A 14,565-nucleotide genomic window follows, 5' to 3' on the forward strand; every position below is an offset into this window, starting at 1 on the left:
TCTTCAGTCAGCTGTCAAAGGGTACACTCCATGAAGCCATAAGTGCAGAATAAGAGGGAAGAGTGCTGGGAGGAACTTTATGTCCCACAAATTATTTGAGCCCATTGGATCTGTTAATTCATGGCTCAAGTGGCAGAGAAGCTTGTATAGCAGCCTGGACCCCTTGCATGACCTTTTACTTTTTCTGGGCCCCATTCACAACTGGCAGTTTTTTTTGTTTTGTTTTGTTTTTACTAGGTAACTAGTCAGAGTAATATGCTCAAATGTGATACACGTTTCCTAAAAAAGCACACCAAGTTTTATGCCTCTTTCTTAGTGGTAGGAGGAATCAGATGCAGCAACTGTCCTCCACCTTGGCAGAGATAAGTTGGCATGGCTGAGTTCACTGAGCAAGGGTTGGTACACTATGGCCTATGAGTTAATGTGGCCTTCGGCCTCCTTCTTTGCAGTCCACAAGCTAAGAATATGTACATATTTTTACATTTTCAAAGGATTAGGGAGGAGAAGGAGAAGAAGAAAAAGACCAGGAGGAGGAGGAGGAAGAGGAAGAAGGAGGAGGGGAGAGGGAAGGGTGAGGGAAAGAGAAAGAAAAAGGAAGGAGAAGAGCAGGAGGAAGCAGGGAGGGGGAGGAGAAGGAAGAAGAGAAGGAGGAACAGAGAGGGGAGGAGAGGAGGGGGATTAGGGGAGAAGGACAGAAGAAAAAGAAGAAGGAGAAGAAGGGAAAGAGGAAGAAAAAAAGAGGAGAAGAGGAAGGAGGAGGAGCAGTGGGAAGTCGAGGAGGAGGTGGGGAAGGACAAAAGAAAAATAGGAAGAGGAGGAGAAGAAGAAGGGAAAGAGGAAGAAGAAGGAGAAGGGGAGGAGGAGCAAGAAAGAGAAAGAGGAGAAAAGAACCAGAGTCTATGTGTGACCCACAAAGCCTAACATATTTGCTAATTTATGGACCCTTTACAAAAAAAGTTTGCCAACTAGAGAATTGTCATGGTTTGTACATGTCTTTCCTTGTACATATTGGCTTTCATCCACAGACCAGAAAAACAATATGAAGATTCAGACCCCTGACAGCATGTTCAATTCTAATAACAAATTCCAAATTGGGGTAATACCACCAAGGTTAATTCAAAACCATTAAGCCCACAAAAGTCCACTGATCTCCTGACATCCATAAGCCCCTACTTTGACTGATGGACACTGTAGCATTTTGGGTGATTAGGAATTAATTCCAATTCAGAGCCATTGTCCAATAATTCCTAAAATGTCTGATTATCTCCCTTCTGCAATACATATTCATCCTGGAAAATGGATTCAGGTTTTTTTTGGTTTTTTGTTTGTTTGTTTGTTTGTTTGTTTGTTTGTTTTAGGGAAGGTGAGGAGGAAGATTTATAGTGCAATTTTTGTCTGAGAGCAGGGTACTATTTCAAGGAGACCTAGCCTCCCCCTCATTCGGGGGTCTCTGGATGCTATTGGCTCATGTTTGGAAATTTGTCAAGAGGCTGTTACTTCTCACCAGTTCTTGAGCTTTTTGGCTTACAGAAATAATGTAAGACTTTAGTAGGCTGTCCATCTATTCTACTTCTAGAAGCATCACAACTAACCAAAGCCAAAGATCTTTATTAGTCAGGTCATTCAGATTACTGCTGCAGACCTCTTAACTATTATAGTTACCATGTTGACATTGTCTTTCAATATTAGGTGATACCACTTGGCTTCTGCAACTCTAGAATGTTATCATATCCACTGAATTCTGAGAGTCCATCCTTCTATCATCCTGGCCTACAGAGAATACCTACTCCAGAGCTCTTCAAGAATTCTAGGACTCTTTTCTTGAATGTATTTCTCACACATTTAGTGAAGAAAATGTACTCTTCTAGAGAATTTTTAAGGCCAGGGAGAGGACAAGCATATCCTACATGATAAATCCACACTAACATTCCAATGATTCCTTTGGATTCTTTCCTATTCAGTAATAGCAAGGAATTCTGGCCTTTCAACCTCTTTTAGTGTAGGCCACCCATAAGTCCAGATTTGAAACAAGCAACTATTTAAGCTGTTAGATCCATACATAGCCACTTAAGCTAATACAAGCATTGAAAAATTCTGCTTAGTAAATAAATTTCAATACATTTGGCTGGACCCAATTTTATATTCCTTCAACCCTGGTCTCATACCACTAGGATCCATTCCCACATTGTCCTTCAGGCTTCTGTGGAAATAAATTGGCAAATTGTGTGAAGTGTTGTTTTGTTTTGTTTTGTTTTTAGTGTATATCATACCTTCTTACTAATCACACTCTGTGCCTCATTAATTCTCCTGGGATTTGAGTCTGGTTAATAGGTTTCAAGCAATGAAACTTAATGAAGGTAGGTCATGAGGAAGATTAGTACTGTCTTATGAGGCAGCTACCTAAGGAAAATCCATTTGAGTGTTTTTAGATAAAGGGAAACAAATATCCTCATATAGGAGAGGAAGAGTTGCTTCTACTGAAAAAGAAGACTCAAAATACGTGAATTCAAGGATTGCAGCTTCATCAAATGCAACGATATGATCCCTTTACATTAGCAAGATCCTACTCCTTTTCAATCATCTAACTTTAGCATGAGACATATATATGCATTTGATTACAAATGCCTAAAGATGATAATTTAAATAAGTATTTTTTTCTATTGCATGCCATGGAACACTAGTGTCACCAGTGTTACCTTTACCCCAGAAAAGGTCATTAATGCATTTAAGAGAGAACAAATTCTAGCTATCTCAGAATCCATCCAGAGAATTCATACTTAAGATTAGATTCCTCTGGAATCTCTTCTAATACCTACTCATGTATCAGTCAAGTTTTGATTTAAGAGGGAAGACTGGTATAAATGATATAAAAAATAATGGATCTGTTATAGAAATTGACCTTACAGTATTATACGAACTTACTCATATTTTATACATGCTTGTTGCTTCTGAATCTGAGCTAGAGCCTAGGGTCACTAGGACAGACCATTGAGAAACACAGATGGGTGTAAGGACAGATGGATGTAAAGTGTATGGTGGGGCAGGGATGAAGAAGGTGGGAGTGTAGTGAGAACAAAAAGGAATCTGTGAGAATGAGCTGGGAACCTCAAGAACAGGCTGGAACCTGCCTCGGTCTCTCACCTCTTCCAAGTCTTGGATATGTGGGTGACATGCAGAGGAATGTGATGCCCTTTATGGTGGAACTAAATGAGGAGATCTGGAGAATGCTGCAGGAGCTGTGGGCTTGGCTGTTGTCTTGCAGGAACAAGATGAGCCAGCAGATCCACACAATGGATAAGCTGCAATAGCACCTGGCTGAAGGCTGACCTTCCATGCACAATCATAGCTCTGGCTTCATTCCCAACTTCCCAACCTCACTGAGACTAAACTAGCTCAGAACAACCTAGGGAAGAAAGTTTCAGCTTAGGTAAGCTGACACAGGACAAAGTTGCCAAAGATGAAATGCTAAGTAAGAATAAGTAACTAAGGGGATCCCTGGATGGCTCAGCGGTTTAGTGCCTGCCTTCCACACAGGGAGTGATCCTGGAGTCCCTGGATCAAGTCCCACATCGGGCTGCTTCTCTCTCTGCCTGTGTCTCTGTCTCTGTCTCTGTCTCTCTCTCTTTCGGTGTGTGTGTCTCTCATGAATAAATAAATAAAATCTTAAAAAAAAAGAGTAAGTAACTGAACTGATATATTAAGTGCACTTGGATTTCCTGTGAAGTAGAATAAATATTTTACATTCAAGTTGGTGTGGAGCAGCAATAACAAGCCCATGGTGTATGGAGTGGTTGGGCAATGGCAGGCAGCAGACCTCAATTAGATGCCTGGGGACTATAAAGGAACTAAAGAATAGGACCTTCATAAAAATGGGGAATTGGGTGTTGGCATTCAGGTGCAAGTTCCTAAGGAGTGGAGCCCTGAGCCTGTCCAGGTGCATTGTTATCATCCCAACAGATGATGAATTAGGGAGGCAAAATCATAGAAATACATTTGGCTAAAACCTACTTAAGAAATGTTTTTTTTCCCCCAAGTCTCTACATAGAGCATTGACCTATGAATGGTAGCTCTCACACTGAAGACTATGACTTCGTGAAGAGCCAGCCGTTGACTCAGAATCTGAGGGAGAGAAAGAACAAGAGACTTTCTCATGAACTTTGGCAGCTCCCTAAATAGAGAGTGAGAAACAGCACAGGGAGGGGAGATGAAGGAAGAAGAAGCCCTGTGTCAGCTGAAGTGGAGGCAGCAGGAACAGGAGCCACCCATCTGTTGATGGTACACATAACAGCAGCCACCACAGTGATGAGGTAAGCACCAACAGTAGAGCACAGCCTGAGACATGTGCAGGGAGCACACAGCTCTTGAAAGCCCAGAAGTTCCCAGGCGACCGCGTTCAACAGACACGGCAGGACCACTCCTGCAGCCCAAAGCTGATATTCCCTGTCCAGCACAAAGCATAAGAGAGAGGGAGAGTACTTGCCTGCATTATGATCTATAGAGTAATCATAAGCCCAGGACCAAAATAAGTCATTTGGGGAAATGGGGAGCCAAGAGACAGGCCTCTATAGAGGTAGGGCACATACCCTGATAGAAGAAGTAAGGAGTGATTAACTGCATTTTTGGCGATTGTCATTCAGGAGCAATTCTAATGAGCATTCAGGGAAACCAGCTTTCTCAAACTTCGATTATATGTCATTTTTTTTTTTTAATTTTTATTTATTTATGATAGTCACAGAGAGAGAGAGAGAGAGGCAGAGACACAGGCAGAGGGAGAAGCAGGCTCCATGCACCGGGAGCCTGACGTGGGATTCGATCCCGGGCCTCCAGGATCGCGCCCTGGGCCAAAGGCAGGCGCCAAACCGCTGCGCCACCCAGGGATCCCGATTATATGTCATTTTTAACGATGTCAATGTGCTTTGATTTTTAGCTCAATTTATATCACATAAACGTTAAGATGAAATCCTGTAGCTGATTTATAATTCTGAGATTTAGCTTTTTGTTTATGTAATTCCTAAAAAACTATCCACATTTTCAAATGATTCTCAGTTGTCTTTTTTAATAGAAAAGAATATGTTTATTTTTTTTGCTCCTTGGACTTAATTAGAATATAGCTATAAATTCTTTGAAAGGGTAAATATTTTGCTACTTTATTCTATGAAATACACATTACACTCAGTAATAGGTATTGTTTCCACATCACAGAAATCACTATCCAAAACAAGTTAAGTAGTAACTGAATATACTGAAGGTTAAATAGTAACTGAATATATTGATTATAAAATTATTGCATTTGAAAAGAGCAGAGAAGTTCTAGGCTGCTAAAGTATTGCTGATTAAACATAAATATGGGAAGTATGAGGAATTTGAAATTTTTGAGTTTGTCTTCTATGACTGCATGAACATCTGCATGCATGAACATTTTGCATATATTTGTGGTTGAGATAGTCTAAATTTACACTTGCAAAGTGTTAAATTTCTTTCTTTTTTTTAGACACACAAAAACAAAAAATGTTCCTTTTTCTGAAACAGGGTGAGAACATACATGTGAAACTGAAGGATAAAAAAACAATACTTAATGCTATTTCTCTAAACAGTAGTTTATTTAGCCTGAGAAAATAAAAGGGAAATTTCTCTACTACTGCCACCTTGTGGTTTAATATGTCTGAACAGACTGGAAATGATCCTTAGCCACGATATTTTGAGTATTTTCATCTGCGTTTTTGTTTTGTTTTAATAAAGAAGAGCTGTCTAGGAACTGTATGACTGGTAATTTGGAAATAAATAATTCACTATAACATAGATACATTACCTCATTTCTTAACTATGTACACTAAGTAGAATGTGTTACATAGCATAGATGCATAGAAATTTTACCTTGAAGAAATCTTAGGTATATAATTTAATAAATCATTAAATTTTACAAGTGTGAAAAATCAAATAGTTTGCTTTCTACTATATCATGATTGAGTGTATAGAAAAAAACAAGTAATATGAGGTTCTTTAAACTACATAGGACAAATAATTTTGGGAAAGAAACTTTTGTTTTAGAATACTTAGAAGTTATATTATAATAAATAAAATTTAAAGGTGGTTAAATTAAATTTTAGTGCCTGCCATGTATAAAGCAATTTTTGAGATAATTTTTCTTCTCTCTGATAGCAGAATCCCTACTTTTTAGTTGGTCTCTTTCCCCAGCTTCTCTCAAAGTCAGCTAGCTCTGTAACTAAGTACTGACCAATGGTGTATAAGACCAAGTGATGTGGGCAGTTTTTAGGTTACTTCCCTACAGGGTAGGCTGCTTTCTTTGTCTTGAATGCTGACACAGAGCTATTGTGGACCATGTTGATGGGGAAAAACCCCAAAGATGGCAGAGCAAAATGCTAGAAAGAATTTGGGGCCCTGACATGATAGAGTAACCATACCAGCTCTGAACTTAGACATTTTAAAAAATGTATTTATTTGAGACAGAGCGTGAGAAAGAGAGGATAGGAATGAGGGGAGGGGCAGAAGGAGAGGGAGAAGCAGATTCCCTGTTGAGCAGGAAGCCCCACATGGAGCTCCATCCTGGGACTCCAGGATCATGACCTGAGCCGAAGGCAGACACTTAACTAAGCCACCCATGCACCCCTGAACTTAGACTTTTGAGTGTAAAAAAAGTAAACTTCTATCTCATCTCTATAATTTTGGGAACTCTTTTATTCTAGCTAAATTTATGTCTAATAAAATGTGACAGTTTTTTAAATGGGTAGTTGACAATTTCAGATGCTGCAGAAAAACAAAGTAAGACAAGAGGTATGTATTAGTTTGCTAGAGCTGCCAACACAAAATTTCAGGGAATGGATTGCTTAAATAATAAAAGTGTTTTGTTTTCATAGTTTTGGAGGCTAGAAGTCTAAGATCAAGATGTCAGCAGAGTAGGTATCTTCAGAGTCTTTGCCCCTTGGCTTTCAGATGGCTGCCTTCTCACTGTGCCCTCACATGATCTTTCCTTGTGTGTGCCCTAATCTCTTCTTCCTATATAGGCACCAGTCATACTGGATTAGAGTCTTCCCTAATGATCTAATATTAATGTAATTACCTCTTTAAAGATCTTATCTCCAAATGCAGTCACACTTTGAGGCACTAGGGATTAGGACCTCAACATATGGACTTTGAGGATACACAATTCATCCCCATGAAGCACCACAATCTGACATGGGACCCTTGCACTAGCTCCTACCTTCTACTCCTGCCTCCTACAGTTCATTTTCAAATCAGCACCCTAGTCATTTTTTTTTTAATTTTGGTAAGAGTTTATTTACTTATTTGATAGAGAGAAAGAATGAAAGCACAAGCAGGGAAAGTGGCAGGCAGAGGGAGAGGGAGAAGCAGGTTCCCCACTGAGCAGAAAGCCCCAACCCAAGGCAGGGCTTGATCTCAGGACCCTAAGATCATGACCTGAGCCTAAGGCAGGCACTTAACTGACTGAGCCACCCAGGCGCCCCAAGTCAACTTTTTAAAACATAAATCAAATCTTGTCACTGTCTTACCTTAAACTCATGAATGGCTTTCCACTGCACAAGAAGTAACATCTAAATCTCTCACTATAGCCGTGTGGTGCCCAACTCTGATCACTCTCTGCAACTGCCTCTCATGATGAGACTTCATCTCATGCCATTCTCTCCCTTGCTCAAGTACTTCTCCATGGTGATCTCCCTCCTCTCTTCTGAATGCCTAAGTTTATTGACTATTTGAAGTCTTTTGACCTATTTTCTCTACTTGGAATTCTCTTCTTCTGAAATGTCATTCAGGTTTCTGCTCCAGTGTTACCTTTCAGCAAGGCCTTTCCTGACTACCCAGTGTAAATATCAATCCCAGCACTCTTATAACATCACTCTATTTAATTTTTTGAATACTTCCCACTACCTGAATTTGCTATCCTGAATTTCCCACTTGCTGAATTCAACTTATTTGTTACTTTAGGAATAGTTTATCTTCTCCACTGTAACATCAAGTATCTGAACATAGGGACCTTATCTGCTTTGTTTATGACATTACCCATAACACCTAAAACAGGGTCTGGTAATAAATATTTTTGAATAAATGACAAATTAATGTCATGAGCTGATTTGTGGAATGTATATTATAATCTATGATGATAAGCCAGAAGCTGGGTGACAGGAACTTGGGAGAAGACAATGCAATGTTCATGTTCAAGGCAAAACTCACATTTCCTCTTTAAGTGAGATTTAAGATATCTAAGTGTTCTCTTGAGGGGCGAAGTATTCTTCACATTCATCTCTATCTTAAAGTACTGAAATTCATATCTCTTGAACTAACCATTTCCCTGAAGTCCAGACATAATTAATGAACTATTTCTTAAACATCATCTGTAAATCTCACTCAAGTACTTCAAACTCATCATGTCCAAAACAATAGTGCTTTGTTTCTTCCTTTTCCTTTCTGTAAATAAAAAAGATCTGCAAATTTTTGTTTGGTTCTAATTCCACTAGTAGATGTATGATGTTGAGCTATTTTGCCTCTCTGAGTCTGCTTCACCATTAAAATGAAGGGTACATCTAGGTGACCTCAATTGTTTCTTATAATTTCATCTTTCTATGATGTAATAACTGAGTAATATTAAGCCATTTTCCCTCCAAATCATTGTATCTGAGTAGCCACAAAAATCATCAAGCAACTAATTGTCCCAATGGACCCAGAGTGGACATAGTCAAATGAACACTGAATGTAAAATCATTTGCTGAGAGGCCCATCATTCCAAGTAAACTCTCTGTAACTCAAGAACATTCTTAAAAATAGGCATACCTTGCAGTGCCTGGGTGGCTCAGTCAGTTAAGTGTCTGATTCTTGATTTCAGTTCAGGTCATGATCCCAGGGTACTGGGATGGAGCCTCATGATCATTTAAGTCTCTCTCTCTCTCTCTCTCTCTCTGCCCTGCCTCCCACTTGTGTGCTCTCTCACTCTCTCTCAAATAAATAAATAAATCTTCAAAAAATAATAGACTTACCTCTGAGGATCACACTCTCCATTTGTTATTTATGTACCAGGTAATTTGTAATTTAGACCCAAAATAGACCCACACCTTACTCTATAGTACTTCATTTATGAGTTCTGTTTATGTTTAAAATTTTGTCTAAGATTTTTCTCTTCTTTGAAAAGATTCTAGAATACTTGTACCTCTCTCTTACGACCTTTAACATTCACTTGTCAATTAATGTCTTTTTCTAAGTCACTATATGTGGTCTCTCACAGAGTTTATTTTTCCTCTTGTATCTAGTATTATACCTTGCATATGATGAGTGATTGATAAATATCTGGGAATAGGGATTGTGATCATCCTGAAACTGACCCCTAGCTCTACAGGAAAACATTGTTACAGTGTTGGTGGGAATGCAAACTTTTGCAGCCACTCTGGAAAATAGTATGAAGGTTACTCAAAAAGTTAAAAATAGAACTACCCTACAACTCAGCAATTGCACTACTAGATATTTATCCAAAGTATACAAACATAATGATTCGAAGGGGCACCTGCACCCCAATGTTTATAGCAGCAATGTCCACAACAGCCAAACCATGGAAAGAACCCAGATGCCCATTGATGAATGAATCAATAAAGATGTAGTGTAAACAGACACACACACACACACACACACACACACACACAGACACAGGAATATTACTCAACCATCAAAAAGAATTAAATTTTGCCATTTGCAACCATGTGGATGAATCTAGAGGATATTATGCTAAGCAAAATAAGTCAGTCAGAGAAAGACAAATGCCATATGATTTTACTCATATGCAGAATTTAAGAAACAAAACAGATGAACATACAGGAAGAGAAGGAAAAATAAAAGAGGATAAAAACAGAGAAGGAGACAAATCATAAGAGACTCTTAACTATAGAGAACAAACAGGGTTGCTGGAGGGGAGGGGAGTAGGGGGATGGGCTTTAAGGAGGGCACTAGAGGTACTGAGAACTGGGTGTTAAATATGCACTGATAAATCACTAAATTCTACTCCAAGATTAATAATATGCTATATGTTAACTAACTTGAATTTAAATAAAACAAAAAAAAAGACCAATTGGGATGTCATAGATTAAAAAATCTATTGTCCATACATATAGATGGCAGGCAGCACAGCAACAGATAAAGAAATACCTCAAGCTCAGCTCATAAGAGAATACATTCACAAAAATTTTATAGATTACCCTTTTATATTTCACATTAACTTTTCCAACCCTTCTGAGTCCCTTCCATCACTACAGCAATTTACAACCAGTATGAAATGGTTAGGATTATAATCAAAGAAAGCAAAAAAGGTAATTTGGATATCTCTCCATAGAAGTAAATCCATATTCTTATCTTGTTTATGCAGAATACTACCTTACTATGTAGTACCTACTATGCCTACTAGCTAATCCTGTAAATACTTCCCATGCATGTATCCAAGCACAATAATTCAATGGCTATAGAGATGTATTTACCATGGAGTCAAGGAAACTGACTCTTCAGGGCCCTGACCTCACAATCCCTTTTAGAGATTTGAATTATGTATTGATAATTTTTTATTCTTTTTCTTAAAGTGAGCTACCCAAATTGTATAGCTTTGGATCCTATAAAACCTGGATCTACTCTTATGTACCTGGTATACCACTTAAATCCATATTTGTCTTCTCATAATGTCCAGGATCCATCCCTGAAGATACACCAAAATGACATAAAATTCTACAGAAGTAAAACATGAAAGTCAGGGAAGTGGTTCATAGATTCATTTATCACAAGGGTCTTTAAAATCCCTTAGGCAGTTGGAACGGAATGTCAAGCATGTACAAATCCACCACTTCTTTGATTATGAAAATGCAGTATGCTAAATAAAAAGGTTGTTATTCATAATATAGTTACCAAGCATGGTTTAGATCATGAAATTCACTTCATAGAAGGTGTCATTAATCAGAAAGTTTTCTGAGTAGAAGAAAAAAAAAATTGGTGTGGTAGGCCAAGAAACTGGAACCAAGGGAAGCCAAAGAGGGAAAGTGAAAAGGATGTCCTTTCTTTAAGTGTAATCTAGTACAACTGCCCATATGGTAATGAGGACTACTCTTTAGGACATTCCATGAATGATGAGTTTGTAATTAAAAAATCAGGATTATACTCTTCCTCATGAGATAGGGAAAAATCTTAGAGCCACTCAGAGAAACATAAATAAAACCTAGCATTACAAGTCCCACTTACAGCACCATGGATGGGCTGGAGAACTGAAGATACTATATCACCAGTAACAATATAATAAACACATAAAAAAGGCAGTTCATTTACATTTAAGCCAAATTTGCAACCTAGAATACAAAGGGCAAAAATGATACTGTATCTATTGGAGGGGGAGGGAAGGCTTTCAATTCTCAGAGGCCAAGCCTACACATATAATAATAATAATAATAATAATAATAATAATAATAATAATAAAGATGATATGTCAGGTGAGTTTGTGAGAAAGCAGAAAAAGGGAATGGCACCAATATTTTTTCCCTTGTTGAGCAAACAGTGAAGAGGAGAGGCAACAATGAGGAAGAAACCCCCCTATGTTATTTCCTTTATAGGATTCAAGAGAGATCTTATGTGAGTTTTCCCCCCTGGGGCACCTCACAATTCGAAAGTAGCAAACAATCAGACTGAAGGTCAGGAAACTGCAAGAGGATGGCCACTGCTTATAGGTCAGAAGAGAAAAGATCCGGGGGCACGGGAGGGGAGAGTGGCAGCTAGCACAAAGACAACGGGTAATCTAAAATTTAATTGTGATAATCTTACCAAATTTAGAGATCTGAATGAATAGGACAGTATTCAGCGAGAGATGCTTAAGGACCCAAACATTACAGGTGACGATTTCGGCAGCTATTAAAAGCATCTCCTTTATTACTTTGTTTTTATTGACAAGGAAAAGATTTTTTTTCTTTTGTTTTTTTTTTTTTTTTTCAAACACTATGGCAGAACACTTCCTTAAGAAAATCAGTGTCACAAGTAGGATGCATCTAAAATTTTAAAGATGTTTTAGTGTTTGGTCAGGAGATCACCTCAGATCTGCCCACTGAGTTGGGAGTGGAGGGGGAAAGAGGAGCATCTGGGGACCTCAGAGGGCAGCGCAGGCCGACGAAGGGACTGGGTTATTATTTAGACCGCTCTACAGAGATGGCAGCCCCAGAAGTTGCAAGACCTTACTCCAGTACAAGAATTTATTTCTAGTTAACCTTTGCACCATTGTTTCTATTTAATGCTGGAGTTCACTGAAAAAGATTGACAAAATCTGTATTGCAGTGCTTAATTGGTATATATTAAGTTATAATATGGTTAATTAGAAATTGATCAAAGTTCCTTCTTCCATAAAGGAGGGCACAGTTTAGTTTGACTCTTTCCTCAGTGCTCTAACTTTCTGATGTGGTTTGAAGATGAAAATAAATCAATAACCTGCTGAGTGAAGTAAGAGGGAAGTAACTTTCCAAGCAAAGAAGCTTCAATTTTTGTTTACTGTCACTTCATTCCTACAACAGCTTTTAGTTCCATGAAGCACAGCTTTGAATTATTAGGATACAATAAAAATAGATTATTTGAAAAGAATACTGCCCCATCTGACTTGCATTATTTATATGAAATCTATTCAAAATTTGATGGGTAGACTAGATAACCTCTGATAACAGAGGACCGTGATGATTTGGCATGATGTTTTTAATTTTTTATTATTTTTTAAGCATGGAGCCAAGTGTGTGGCTTCAACTCACAGCCTTGAGGTCGAGATCTGAGCTGAGATCAAGACCTGAGCTGATATCAAGAATTAGATGCTTAACGAACTGAGCCGCCCAGGTACCCCTTGCATTATGTCTTGAAAAAGGATAATCATATCTAAGAAAGCTCTGATAATTCTAGAGGACATATTGAAATACACCCCTAGATGCTAATGGGAAGTGTATAATTGGTATAAACATTTCTGGAACAAGTCAACAAATTCTTTTAGAAGACATTGTATCGGGCATCCTGGGTGGCTCAGTGGTTTAGTACTGCCTTCAGCCTGGGGTGTGATCCTGGACACCTGGGATCGAGTCCCATGTCGGGCTCCCTGCATGGAGCCTGCTTCTCCCTCTGCCTATGTCTCTGCCTCTGTGTGTGTGTGTGTCTCTCATGAATAAAAAAAAAAAAAAAAAAAAAAAAAGACATTGCATCATTATACTTCTTATGAATAATTTTCCTTCTAAGAGTATATCCTAAGGAAACAGAAATGCAATCAAAGATCAATATGAAATCATGACTATCATACAATTATTTGTAATACTGAATTAGTGGGATCAACTTTAAAGATTAACGAGAGGGAATCATTTAAGTAAAGGACCCCAGATCCAAATTGAAAAAGTATCCAGAAACATCCTTAATCATGAAGTCTAGAAAAATATTAAAGACAGAAAAAAGTGCTTACATTATAATATCAAGTTAAAAGAATATGACTAATTCATAATATGACTATAGCTAGAGGTACAGCTAGATAGACAAATACACTGAAGAAAGGATAGTAGAAATACCTTAGAATTATCTGACATTTTTATTTCTATATTTTCTACAATGATCATGCATCACTAATGTAAACATAAATACTGAAGATGTGAATCTTTCCTCTACTTAACATTTGAAGATACTGAATAGGTCTATTCCTCATAAATGCTAAAATTATTCGTATGAACCAGAAATGAGACATGATCATGCTGTTAATTGTTTTCTTTGATCAAAATAATTTTCATCTGAGCAATCTTAAATATATAGTCTGAACTTTTAAGGAGGCCTTATTAAAACTAGGATGGGAGGAATTCATGAATATTATTAAAAGAATGACCACAGAATTTTTAATATGAAAAATGAAAGGAAAGAGAGGGAGGGAGGGCAGAAGAAACAAAATTAAGGAAAGAGGAGAAATAGTATACAAAAGAAGAGCAAACAAAAATAGCCACTTTAATTTCCAGCGAGGGTGGGAGTAGAGTGGGGGAGGATCATGAAGCCCTTTAATGTAACCTATGGGTTTGTCTAACACTTTGATGTAATCAGACCTAGGCTTAAAGTTTCTGGGACACTAAAATTGATAGGTATCCCCTTTCTACGATTTCCAGTTCTTTGTTTTCTCCGAAGATGAAAAAATATTCTGGGACTTAGACTAAACTATGAGAAACTACTGGTATTTGTAAACCACTAACTGGAAAAACAATATTAATATGTTAACTAATTGAACATCCTATGCAGATTGACAGCATGCCTTTTTTATATTAATAGGGTAGTATTAAATGATCATCAAATATGAAGTAGAGACTTTGAGAGATGATGACTTTGTTTTTACTATTTATTTAATTTTTTAAAAGATTTTATTTATTTATTCATGAGAGACACACAGAGAGAGGCAGAGACATAGGCAGAGGGAGAAGCAGGCTCCATACAGGGAGCGCCATGTGGGACTCAATCCCGGGACTCCAGGATATTTGTCTAAATAATAATTTGTTATTATTATATGATATATATATATATATATATATA

The sequence above is a fragment of the Canis aureus genome, chromosome 7, assembly GCF_053574225.1.
Source record: "Canis aureus isolate CA01 chromosome 7, VMU_Caureus_v.1.0, whole genome shotgun sequence".
Taxonomy (NCBI): domain Eukaryota; kingdom Metazoa; phylum Chordata; class Mammalia; order Carnivora; family Canidae; genus Canis; species Canis aureus.